The 11,853-nt window shown below is 50.3% G+C and overlaps 1 protein-coding gene and 1 non-coding gene across 8 annotated transcripts in view; both read left to right on the top strand.

Moving 5' to 3' along the window:
• The window catches only part of CASK (peripheral plasma membrane protein CASK), a 663,473-nt gene that overhangs the window by 485,965 nt on the left and 165,655 nt on the right, over positions 1 to 11,853 (top strand). The gene's annotated exons all lie outside the window — the stretch shown is intronic.
• On the top strand, positions 8,549 to 8,709 carry LOC144126476 (U1 spliceosomal RNA). Its single transcript, XR_013313517.1, has one exon. It is a non-coding gene; the product is annotated as a U1 spliceosomal RNA (small nuclear RNA).

Genomic DNA, 11,853 nt, shown 5'->3' with positions numbered 1-11,853 from the left:
TTCTTGCCCTCTCTTCTCGCTGACCGACGTTTTATTCTCGCGGCTGTCCGCTTCCCATCCGGCAAGGCCTTCGCCACGCGTGCGCTTCCCATCAGCGCAGGTCGTGAGCGGAATGCCGACGCTGGCGGCGACGCGAACACAATTGCCTCCGAGCGCGCACCCACCACAACTGTCGTCGCTTTCAGTCGGTTCGTTTCTCTCTTTTCTGTTCGTATGCTTCCTCGCTCGAGGCCGGTGTTTATTGTTTGCGCTTAAACAGCTCGGCCGAGTGAATACCGCAGGAAGCAACAAATGGGGGAAGCAGAAACTAGCTAAAGGGGGTACGAAGGGAGGAGGGGGGGGGAGGGGGGGTTCGCCATGTATACTACTCCTTTCTTTTTGTAACCTGCACTGCTTGCTCCACGACTGGTATCCGTGAAAGGAGAGTGCACATAGCGTAAAACTAAACAAGAAGAAAAACAGAAATTTCGAGGCGCCTGCGCTCCGGCAACGAAAACAAGGGGCACTACAGAGAGCTATGTTCGCCGTCCGGCAGCCGCTCTTCCAGCGGGCCCTGACCTCAGCGAACAAAGCGGCTGCAGTCGGCAGCGGCGATTGTTGGCGGGAAACTCGCGAGGTGCGAAACGACGTCTCCTTCTATTTCTCTTGAGAGTGTTCCGCCTGGGACTGTCGGTGAGAGGGAGGTGGAACAACGGGCGTCAAATTAGGCTTCTCGAGGAGCGGTGTGGTACCAGACGACATCCGATCCCGCCAACTCAGCTTGTCACTGCAATGTGCACGCCCACGTATCTTTTCCTTGTCCTCGGCAAAGAACGTGGGCTTGTTTTCGTCTCGTTTCACATTCTCTGCTCGGTTTTTGCGGTAATACTCGGTGGACACTGTCGCCTTTTTTTAGTTATTTGATGTTTTTTTTTCATCGCCTGCCATTTCACTCTGCTCCTTTCACGGGCTTTTCCTTCGTTGACGCCGCTCGCCCAGCCCGCCGCGCATACGAGCAGCACTTTCAGCGAGAAACTGGACGCATTGCAACTCCTCACCTCGCCACCCTCTTATCCCCCTAACCTCCGTTTTTTTTTTCGCTTTATGCTCCATTCTTCTTTTCCCTTCGTGCGTAGGCAGCAACATCTCATTGGCGTGCAGCTCTCAGCCCCGGCTTAAATGTACCCGAATAAGGCGCGCACGGCGCGCAATTTCCGCCTTAACACCAGCTCTAACGCCCCGCGTCTTTTCTGCTTGTGTCTCACTTTCTGCTTGCCACCACGCATCGTTCTCCCAAAGCGCCTCACCCGCCGCACTGCTTTTCTGCCAGAAATGCCCTCGCGCGCCAGGCTGCTTTCAATTCGCGCCCATTGTTGCCTCTCCCGCGTTATCGCCGATCCTCTCAGTGCACCAGTGCGTGAGCGTGCAAACGCAGCGCGCGCAGATGCCTGCAACGCACTCGCCCGCCGGCTGGGCGGCAAAAAGCGCTCGCCGGCTGCGCTTTATTGCGTCACAGTTAGACTGCGCGACTGCTCGCACTCGACGGGCCATTTCTGTTTCGTTCTTTTTTGTTTTTTACGTTATTTTCTGGACACTGTCTCGATTCCCTGCCTAACCATGTAATGTGCCGGCAACGAGAACGCCGTCCGAAAGTTATGAACTCCCGGTGTTTCGTCATTAGCCGTAACTAAATTACATAAACGTATAGAAAGAAAAGTGGTAGATTTATTAAGAAAAATGTTACTACTACGTAATCAAGAGAGTGAGAAACAGAAGGACGGAAAGACAGGGAGGTCAACCAGGTTATGCCCAGTAGGCTGCCCTACACGTGAGGAGGAAACAAAGGAGAGAAAAATTCGCGGTGGTTTTCCTCTGGTTAAACCTGGAGTGACGCGATAGCTACAGCTGGCCGAGTAGAATTGGTCACGTGACCAACCACGTGATCAGCCACGGCGCCGCGCCGCCGGCAGCTGCTCCGCACCACGTGACATACCACGTGGCCGGGCCGCCACGCTGAAGGCTCGAAATGCTACCGTAATGTAGCTATCGCTACAAAAATGGAAAGAAAAAGCCGCAACAAAATAAATTAATCAAAAGTCCATGTTGACAGAGGGCGCACACCTCAAAATTAGCAATTTCTGATAATCCCTGAATGTGCAAAAATACACTCGAACGTATGCAGTAAAAGTAGAGAAATGCAACTCCTATTCCATTGCCTACCAGTCAGCAGTACAATCTTTGTAATTCTAGGCTGTCTTGAAGCCAAGGTTAGGTTCTGGGGTGCGTTATCTTCGAGCAGCCCCCGTGCCTTTCTGGCACCTGGCGCTTTAACACTTCTATGAATAAATATATGGTGAAAAACGCCGGTTCTGCCATAATTCGAGGAATCGATACACCTCTGCCTGCGTGAAGAAAGACTGCTCGTATTTTTTATTATAAGCGTCGTAAGTGATACGTGGACATTTCAGAGCTAAACTGCTTCCGCCTCCGTTCAATGCTCCGTTCAATGCTGACTAACCCGGCATCATGTTATTAAGGATGCTGCATAAGGATCTGTGCCTGATCTATTTGGTTTATAGTGTGAAGATATCAACAGCGAACAAGCGGACAACACGCAGAGAAGGCTGGCTAGCTGATCCTTTATTTGGGGCGTACAGACACAAATATATGCGAAATTTTGAGGAGGGGGCGGGGGGCGGCTATGGAGCATGAAATACTGCGTAGTCGGAAATTGAACACAAATATAGCGAACGTCACGCTGGTAAAAAAAAAAGGAAAGTCGGAGTGACAAAAGAAATAAATATGACTAGAATCCGGGTGATGTAAAAAAGCACGACGGCCTCGAGTAGTGTCTCATCTCTATGTGTAGTTTTCTTATTGCCTGTTGCTATTCTTGTGTCATTAAGGGTTTCGGTAAGTTAGCGGAGTGGCCGGGTCACTTATCTTAATACTGCCGGCTTTGACTCACTTCTGTCTGCTATAGAAAGCGCTATTGAACAGGTTTGCGAACTCTAGTAAGCTACAGTTGCATAATTCACTCTTCATCACGTCGTGTTCATTGCCACTTAGTTCTCCTTGATGCTCTGGGGGCAGCACTGGCTGCTGTCGCATTGTTAGAGCAGCGTAACTTTTTCCTCACCGTCCGTGTTGTTTTTACTTTTACAGCTTTTTGTGGACGTCAGGATTTAAGACGTAGTACCAGTGACGTTTCTAACGTGAGCTGGAGATAACGCTCATTTTCTCATTTAATTCACATTCAAGGCAGAACGAATAAGCAAGACGTTCTTACAGCACGGTTCGGGTGTCCTCCGAAAGATAATTACTGCGCCATTTCCTTTCCTCAAAAAGCCATTTTAACTTTTTTCAAGCAAATAAATGCTTAATTCGCTCCTAGAAACGAAGCTAATTGAGGCTGCGGTGGCTTAGTAATTACGGCGCTCGGCTACTGATCCGGAGCTCCCGGGTTCGAACCCGACCGCGGCGACCGCGTTTCAGTGAAACTGACTGACTGAAAAACTTTATTTTCAAAATATATACAGGGAGCGGAGCGTTCCTTACAAACGCTAGGTGGGATGCTCGTTACAGGAGCCCATTGGCGGCAGCTGCTGCTCGGGAGCGCCCGATCAGGGCCTTTTGGCTCGCCAGGTCAAAGCAGCTGAGCAGGGCCACTTCCCAGTCCTCCCGGGTAGGGTTAGGGATAGGGGGAAGATGCGGATTTGGATGATATGCCCACACCATGTGGTAAATGTCGGAAGACTTTTCCCTACAGTGCAGGCATTCCACTGTGCACGCAGGGCCGAAATGTTTGACGACTGTCGGGCACAGCAGTGATTTAGTATAAAGGCGACGAAGTAAGCGCTCGTCCGCCTTCGTGAGGACCTTGCAGGGCTTAGGAAAGATTGCATGGCCGAATTGGTAATATTGGATGATTTCCTTGAAGGTAAAAGCCGGATTAGGGTCGGAGTCCGCATCGGGGGGAGGCGAAGGTGATGCCCGGAGAGTATGCCAAATAGGGAATAAAGCCCATTTCGATGCTCCTGGTGGCCCCTCGCGAGTCGGTAATGATGACCCGCGAGTCCTGATCGGCGGCGGCGAGCGCGATTGCCACCTCTTCCGCATGAGTAATGCCTTGTGCTTTGAACGTAAGGCGGTGTTCTAGTGGACGACTGCGGCCGTGTACCAGCCCCCATGGTGTGAGCCGGTGGCGCCAGCGTAAAATACTCTGTGTTTGTTTCCATAGTAGCGTGCCAAGACTTCAGCCCGCGCGAGGCGCCGGCCACTATGGTCGTCTCGTGTCATGTTGGCCGGAAGAGGGCGTACGTGCAGGGCGTATCTCCAGATCTCGGGCATGCGCTCTTCAGTTAGTGTTGGATAGGGCATGTGACGTCGGGCAAGCAGGCGGCGACCCGACGGCGTCTTTGAGAGTCTTGTGTAGTGGTTTCTCAAGTGTGCTTCTCGGAGCTCCACGGATGTGTTGACCATCCCCAGGCCCAGGAGGCGCTGGTTGGACGTGGGGACCGGGAGGTCGAGAGCACGCTTGTAAGTCTTACGGAGAGCCACCTCGAGGGCTTTTTCGTCACATTTGCGAAGCTGGAGGTAAGGAGTCGAGTACAAGACTCGACTGGTTACGAATGCGTGCGCCAGCCGGAAGGCATCTTTGCACCGTAACCCCCCGCGGTTATTGGAAACCCGGCGGATCATGCGGCTCACCTGGTCCCCCACCTAGCGCAATTAGGCCAGTGTTGTGTCGACACGGCGGTGTTTATTGATAAAGAGAACCAGTACTCTGATCTCAGTGTGTTCTGGGATGGGTCTACTCGCTAGAGACAGTTCCATTTTGGTAGTGCATTTCGGCGAGGGTATAATGTGCACAAATTCCGATTTGGCCGGGGAGCATTCAAGGCTGCAACGGCGGGCGTAAGCGTCCACAATCTCCGCCGCTTGCTGCAGGTTGGCTTCAATGTCTCCTGCCGATCCGTGCTTAGTCCAGATGGTGATGTCGTCGGCATATAGCGCGTGCTGCATGCCTTCGACACTTTCCAGTTGAGCCGGAAGTTTAATCATTGCCAAATTAAATAGTAGAGGTGAGAGGACCGCGCCCTGCGGGGTACCTCTCGTACCTAATTGGTAGGGGCCGTGTTCTTCATCTTGTATCCGGATATACGATTGCCGGGCGGAGAGAAATTGCCTAATGTACTGAAACGTGTTGTGTCCACAGTTGGTTTGGGAGAGGTGCGTCAGAATTATGTCGTGTGTTACATTGTCGAAAGCCCCCTTCAAATCGAGGGCGAGTACTACCTTGTCATTAAGGGGTTATTCGACGGGATTCAGAATTTCGCGGTCTAGTTGAAGCAGGATATTCTGTGCGGGCCGGTGCAGGCGGAACCAGAACATGGTGTCTGCGAATACATTTTGGTTTTGCAAAACTCGGACAGCCTGTCTCGCACCATAATCTCCATCAGCTTTCCCGCACAAGACGTGCGGGAGATGGGGCGTAGGTTGTCCGTGTTTATGGTTTTGCCGGCTTTAGGAATGAAGGTGACCAGGGCGGTCTTCCATTCGATTGGGAGGGGTGCCTCACCTAGCCAGATTGAGTTTATGCATGCGAGGAGCGCCTCGTAGTCCGGGTCGGAAAGGTTGGCAAGTAATTTCACAGCTATTTTGTCTGTTCCCGGCGCCGTTCCTCTTTTCATTTTACTCAAGGCCGCCTTCAGGTCGTGAAGCCGGAAGCGAAACGCTAAGGCGTCCGTGTGCTGTCTGTCTGTCTGTTGTTGCCAGGAAGAAAGAAAAGGAAAGTCCACAGGCCTGCCCACTGGCTCAAGCCGAGCCACAATCGCTACCACGTGCAGATAGTAGAAGAGTTGAAAGATGGGATAGAAAGACAGGATAGTAAAGACGCGCTAAAGACAAGGCCGATCCCGGAAGCAGTGCAATACCGGGGCAACCGGTGGCGGGAGTGAAGCATCCTTCAAACTCTCCGCCACATTTCCAAAAATAAGTCCAATTGGACCCGTAACAGATACTCTACGGGGTCCGGACATTCGCGATGTCAGTGCACTTTAAAGGTCCTAGGTGGTCGAACTTATTCCGGAGCCCTCCACTGCGGCACCTCTTTCTTCCTTTCTTCTCTTAGTCCGTCAATTATCCCTTCCCTTATGGCGCAGGTGTCTGCTGATATGCGAGACAGATACTGCACCATTTCCTTTCCCCAAAAAACCAATCTTCAAGGACGTGAGAACGATCATCATCGTCGTCACCATCATCATTCATCATCATATTAAAGAACAGTTCACATGGGCCCCTTTCGGCCCCAACCTAATGAGATCTTTGCATTTGAGCGGTCATTACTAGGAAGGAGGTGGGTGGGAGGCTGCCAAGTAATGTAAACTGAAAGAAAAAATATTTTACTTTATGATGATGATGATGGTGATGGTGATGATGGTTTTGCCTTTAATAGCTCAAGGGAGGTTTGGTCAAAAGAGCGCCATGGCTGGCGTGCCTTGGTCAAGCGCCCATTTTCCCCGAACATCTTACCCGCGAGAAACCGCACACGAGGCCTGGGGAGAGCTTGAATCCATCGAAAAATGATGGGTTCTCGGCGACACTGGGGATAGAACCACGCAGCTCCCTCTGCTCACGACAGTCAAATGGTTTACTTGGAGTCAAAAACAGCTTCGCAACGTGCCCCACCCGGCTACCCGAGATAGCGAATATCGACCCACAAGGGCACGGCGCTTTTTTCGGTCAAGGTGCAACGGCTTGACCATGCGACGCAGGCACTCTATTTCCGCTTACTCAGCCTCCAAATGAGCCATTAGTGCTCTGCGTAACTGGGCAAAAATTGGGCACTTCAGACGCAAGCCGCTTTTCAGCGGCCGCTTTTACATCGGTTGCGCCACAATTACGGCAACAATGAAGAGCTTCCCAAGAGGGCGCTCGAAGGCACTGGTCGTATGAGTGTGTAGCAGTGGTCAACATGTGAACGGGACTTTAGTTGTATACGCAAAGAATCAATGTGAAAATTTGTTATTGGAAAATTCATCCCTTCAATCATCGCGCAGGATTTGGAGTCTCGGTTTTAAATTCGTCTTTCCTCACTTGGTCTTCACATTTGTAGCATATATTTGCACTTAATTTTCATATTTTTTTCTTCGTCGTTATTCGGGGGGCAAAAATCGAGAGATATTCTTGGAGCTCAAATTGAGGACCAAATCGGGCGTTTCTGCTAAAATTTCTATGATTTAAAAATTACCCGTGCGAGAGGAAATCACATGAAGTAGACAGGACAAGCGCTGGCCCTGCGTACATCATGTTTTTGTCATGTGACTTCATGCATCTACTTCGCGTCCTCGTCTTTCGCGCTGGTAAATTTAAAACGGCACCGTACCAACTTGTCCACATGTCTGTTCTTCTTCATAAACCCTGTTTTTTCGGGTTCTTTCTTGCAGCAAAAGTCGGCTTGCTCTAAGCGCTCGTTTTTTCACGGGACACAAAATGCCATATTCGTAGCTCATTATTTTGTAAACAACATGGAAATAGCAGGTTGTACTAAACAACTAAACAACTGTTTACCATGTCAAACTTCCTCACCTCATCTATCAGAATTACCTCGTCGGGTGTAATAGCGACCTCCTACGTGGCACTTCCACATCCGTGCAAGACTTTCTTGTCTTGTACACCGCGGAAACTATATTTCATCATCATTACGGGGATTTCAAGCTCGGAAGAGCCTTGGACCAAGACGGCGTTAACTAGAGCAGCGCTGTATGCAATAATGCCAATAAGACGCCTGATCAGTATCCGTGTTCTGGCCTCTCGTATCTGGTGCATACTTTTCGGAATTATCCTCAAATTAAGCTGCGTCGTGAGCAACACGCGTTTAAATTGGTGTAAGTTCACGAGTTGAAGAAAACACTCTCCTAGAACAAGCAGACAATATCCGCAAATCTTCTTGCGGTGTCCTCAGATTTGTGCACTTGGAAACGGACACGATGTCTAGAAGGCGCATTTTCGAGTATAAATCTGGCTTAAGTCGATTTTTAAGAAATCTGATCGCAATGCAATCATCGAGTAAAATCGAGTTTTACCCTTTTGAGACGAAGGGCCTTACATATATTGCAGCGTATGCCGCGTGCCCTCAATAGAGCACATGAACGGGAAAATTACATACGCTGCATTCAGATTCAACGCGCAACGCAATAAATAATGCTTTGTCATGCGTATTGGCCTGACTTCAAATCTGTCCTGGTCAGGCCCCGTGTCCTGTGGACCCCGTGAGCATGTTCACTGTCGCATGAACCACGGGCAGTGAACGCGCACCCATCGGCTCAAGCGAAGCCGCGTATAGGTGCGAGAAGCAGTTCTCGTAATCCGATGTGACGTCACCGCGCTTCCGTACGTCAGCGCTTCAATTTACAACTGCGTTGAGGGGGGTCCGTTTCATGCGCCGCATATGTTTCCACTGCCGCTCTTTACGAGGCATTGCGTAAAACTTGTCTCAGTCGTTTACAGCAAGCGCCCCCGCATGTGTCGATGCCAGAGACGGGGTCTGGGTGAGGAGCGTCCGGGCATACTTACCTCGTGTTGGGAGTGCGGTGATCAACGAGGCCGCCTCCTTGGGTCGAGGCCGGCCATTGCACGGCGGTCGGCTGAAGCTCGCCACTCTTCTGAAACGGGAAAGCTTGGGCATATAATTTTTGGTAGGGGGTTCGGCCTCCGCGCCAAACCGCGCGGTGGCTGAGTGGTTATGGCGCTCGGCTGCTGGCCCGAGAGACGCGGGTTCGATCCCGGCCACGGCGGTGGAATTTCGATGGAGGCGAAACTCTAGAGGCCCGTGTACTGTGCGATTTCAGTGCACGTTAAAGAACCCCAGGTGGTCGAAATCTCCGGAGCCCTTCACTACGGCGTCCCTCATAGCCTGAGTCGCTTTGGGACGTTAAACCCCTATAAACCAAACCGAAGGTGAAGATTATCAGTGTCTTCATGGTTGGCACCTCTGAACCAGGAAGCCAGCGGGACCCAGCGAGATCGATCGACCAGCTCGAGCTGATCGTCGACTTTTTCAGTTTGCCTTGGTCGGCGACGAAATGTGTCCACTAGCGAATATTCCCTGCCGTAATTTTCTCTCATGCTGCGCTGATTACTCTGGTATTTCAGCACTATGCAGTACTTGCATTCAAGTGTTGTACTGCACACTTCATACTTCAGGTGCTGAAGAATACAGTCAGTACTCCCTTTTAATATCGCACGCGGCGTGCGAAAGCCAAAGAATCGCGTCCGCCTCGGCTTGTCCGAGTTCTCCTTTTATGCTCCATTGCCCCCAACCTCAAACAACCGCTGTAGTAAAGGCAACTGAGTCTGCTGCACTCAGAAATGCCTCACCGACACTCCTGCTTCTTATTGTTTTATTTTCATTTAAGACCACCATTCGTCGTGTATGCGCCTCGGGGTAAAATCGCCAACTTCTGACTACCGCACTGTTCGGTGTTCTTTTTCCTCGCCTGGGCTTTTCTCGTTGCTAAGACTTCGTGAGAATCTTGACCAGGATCTGGCTAAGAAATCGCGGAGCCAGCAGAAAAGCAAAAGTTCGCCTCCCACGCGTGGAGGAACATACCCGTAGAGGCGAATTGTTTCGAACAAGTCCCAACGATTGTAGCCCTACGTGCTACTCTTCATCCGTGCATTTTCGCTCTTCTGTCTTTGCAAATGTACCTCGTTTTGTCCGCTTCCTGACGTCTACTGACTCTGGCATTCGCGAAACAATCCGGGTGTGCGTACGAGGAACGCCACGGGCTCCCGCTGTCGCGTTGAATTCGCGCTGATTTCTCCTCTCGTGCCGTTTATATTTGTTTTCATTCAAATGCTCGTTTCCTTTCTCTTTCTTTTCATCTTTTCGACTCTTCCGGTCCTCTCTTCACAAAAAGTGAAACTACACTCCCCCTCCTCCCACCCCGCAGTTCGTGTCATTCCTGGTCCCAGAGCAAAACGCGCCTCTCGGGACTTCATTTCTTTTCGGGTTGGTCGTAAATTCCTGGATTCCCGCGCGCTTTATCTTCTGCCCTGCCCCGTTTTGCTGTCGCAATAAACAAAGATCGAGCAGATAGCGCGGACGCCAGAAATAAGCAGCAGCAACAGCGGCCTCCCACTTACCTCGCACCCTTCGTGTCGGTAAACGTGGCGCAGGGGAGAATGCGAGCAGCCCGAAGGAAGAATCAACACCACACTGGGCCGGCCCGCATCTTGCGAACTGGGATGCGCCGCCAGCGCCGCATCGCGGACGAAAAAGACAAAAACATAGAAAACCAAAGAGGCAGAAGCAACGGAAGTCTCCGAATAGTGCGTGGGACAGCGAGTCGCGCGCCTTGTCCTGTTTGCTCTTGTTACCCCTTGCTGTCCTTCCGGGATGCATGCGAGCAGTGCGAGGCCTACGCCCACTTTTTTCGGCTTTGACGTCAGATTCTCAGTTTAAATTGCCAGAGCAAGCAAGGAGATGTTTTCTCTTCTCCTGCTCTTCCTTTCTCGTTCCGTTATAGCGGCGGGAATGCAGCATTCCGTCTAGAGTACTTCCGTATAACAATGTGCGGCTGCAGTAGAGAGTTTCCCTGGACTGACATTTCATCACGCTATCCCGAAATTCTTCAGCCCCACCCCGCCCCCTCACCTTCGGTGTTTGGTTTACGCGTACTGCTCAAGCGACGCCTCCCGTCGTTTGTTTCTAAGCGGTCGTAAACGCGATACGCCTATCTCACGGTACCTTCGCTTTCGCGTTGCTTCATCTTTTTTTATTATTATTCACCCTGCTTTGTGAACTGCTCAGTTCGGTTTCGCAGAAGTTATTCGCGTGGGACTAGCTCCTTATTCCCGCCTGTCGTCTCGCTTTCGACGCGGCTCGATTCCTTCTGTTTGGCAGGCCGGAAGAAAACACTTTTGTTCTGCCTTTGATGCAGGGCCAGGACTAGGAATTGTTGTTAACATTCTTTTCCTGGCTGTCGAGTTTTCACTAGTTTAGGAGACGGCCGGCGTCACTGGCGTCATTTTTTTCTTATTTTCTGTGGTGTCAGCGACACATTGAAGGGCCCCTTTTTTATCAAAGTTTGAGAAAACTACCTGGTTTGATTTTTCAAAGTTTTAACCAGCGTGTCCGCCATTATTATCTAGCTGTTGTCTTTTTCGGACTTTATGTGAATGCTAGAAAAAAACGCTGAATTTTTATCTGCGGTGCTAGCGGGACGTGATCTTCACGTCCCTTTTACTAGACGCAATAGGTCTCAACTCGACCTGCACTTCTTAGCGATTTTTCTTACTGTTCTTGCAAAACAAAAAGGGTGGGGGTGGGGATGTAAATACGTTTAAACCTTCATTTCCAGAAATCATATTGTAAGATATTTGTTCCTATTTTACAAAGCAGTTATGATCCCGCTACCAGAATTTGAATTAACACTATCGATCAAACCACTTTTACCACTGAAGTCGCTTTTGCGAACGCCGGTAAGGGAAAATATCCAGGGAAGATGTGAAAAAAAGTTGTGCAGGTGATGCATCAGGGACTTGCTTGATGTAAGATGTGTCAAAATGACGCATCTTGACCGACAGAATCTGTGATAGGAGTGGCGAGTAACTTAGTTCCTCTTCAGCAATGCTGAAATCAAGTGCTTAGAAAAGTTACAGACTTGCTTGATTAAAAATAAAATTATTATATTCTATTTGGCACATTGCTGTGTTTTTGATACCACGACATTTCTTATTTTGTTAACAAAGTTGCAGTCGCGAAGAGTTCTCTGAGATCGGATTTGAGGTATAAGTACGTTGCAAGCCTGCAGACGTACGGTGCAGAACGGCAGCTTCGGAAAATAGCACTGTAGAGCCTCTATTTTC

Source organism: Amblyomma americanum, chromosome 3 (assembly GCF_052857255.1).
Source record: "Amblyomma americanum isolate KBUSLIRL-KWMA chromosome 3, ASM5285725v1, whole genome shotgun sequence".
NCBI classification, from domain to species: domain Eukaryota; kingdom Metazoa; phylum Arthropoda; class Arachnida; order Ixodida; family Ixodidae; genus Amblyomma; species Amblyomma americanum.
This window is presented reverse-complemented; position numbering and strand designations above follow the sequence as displayed.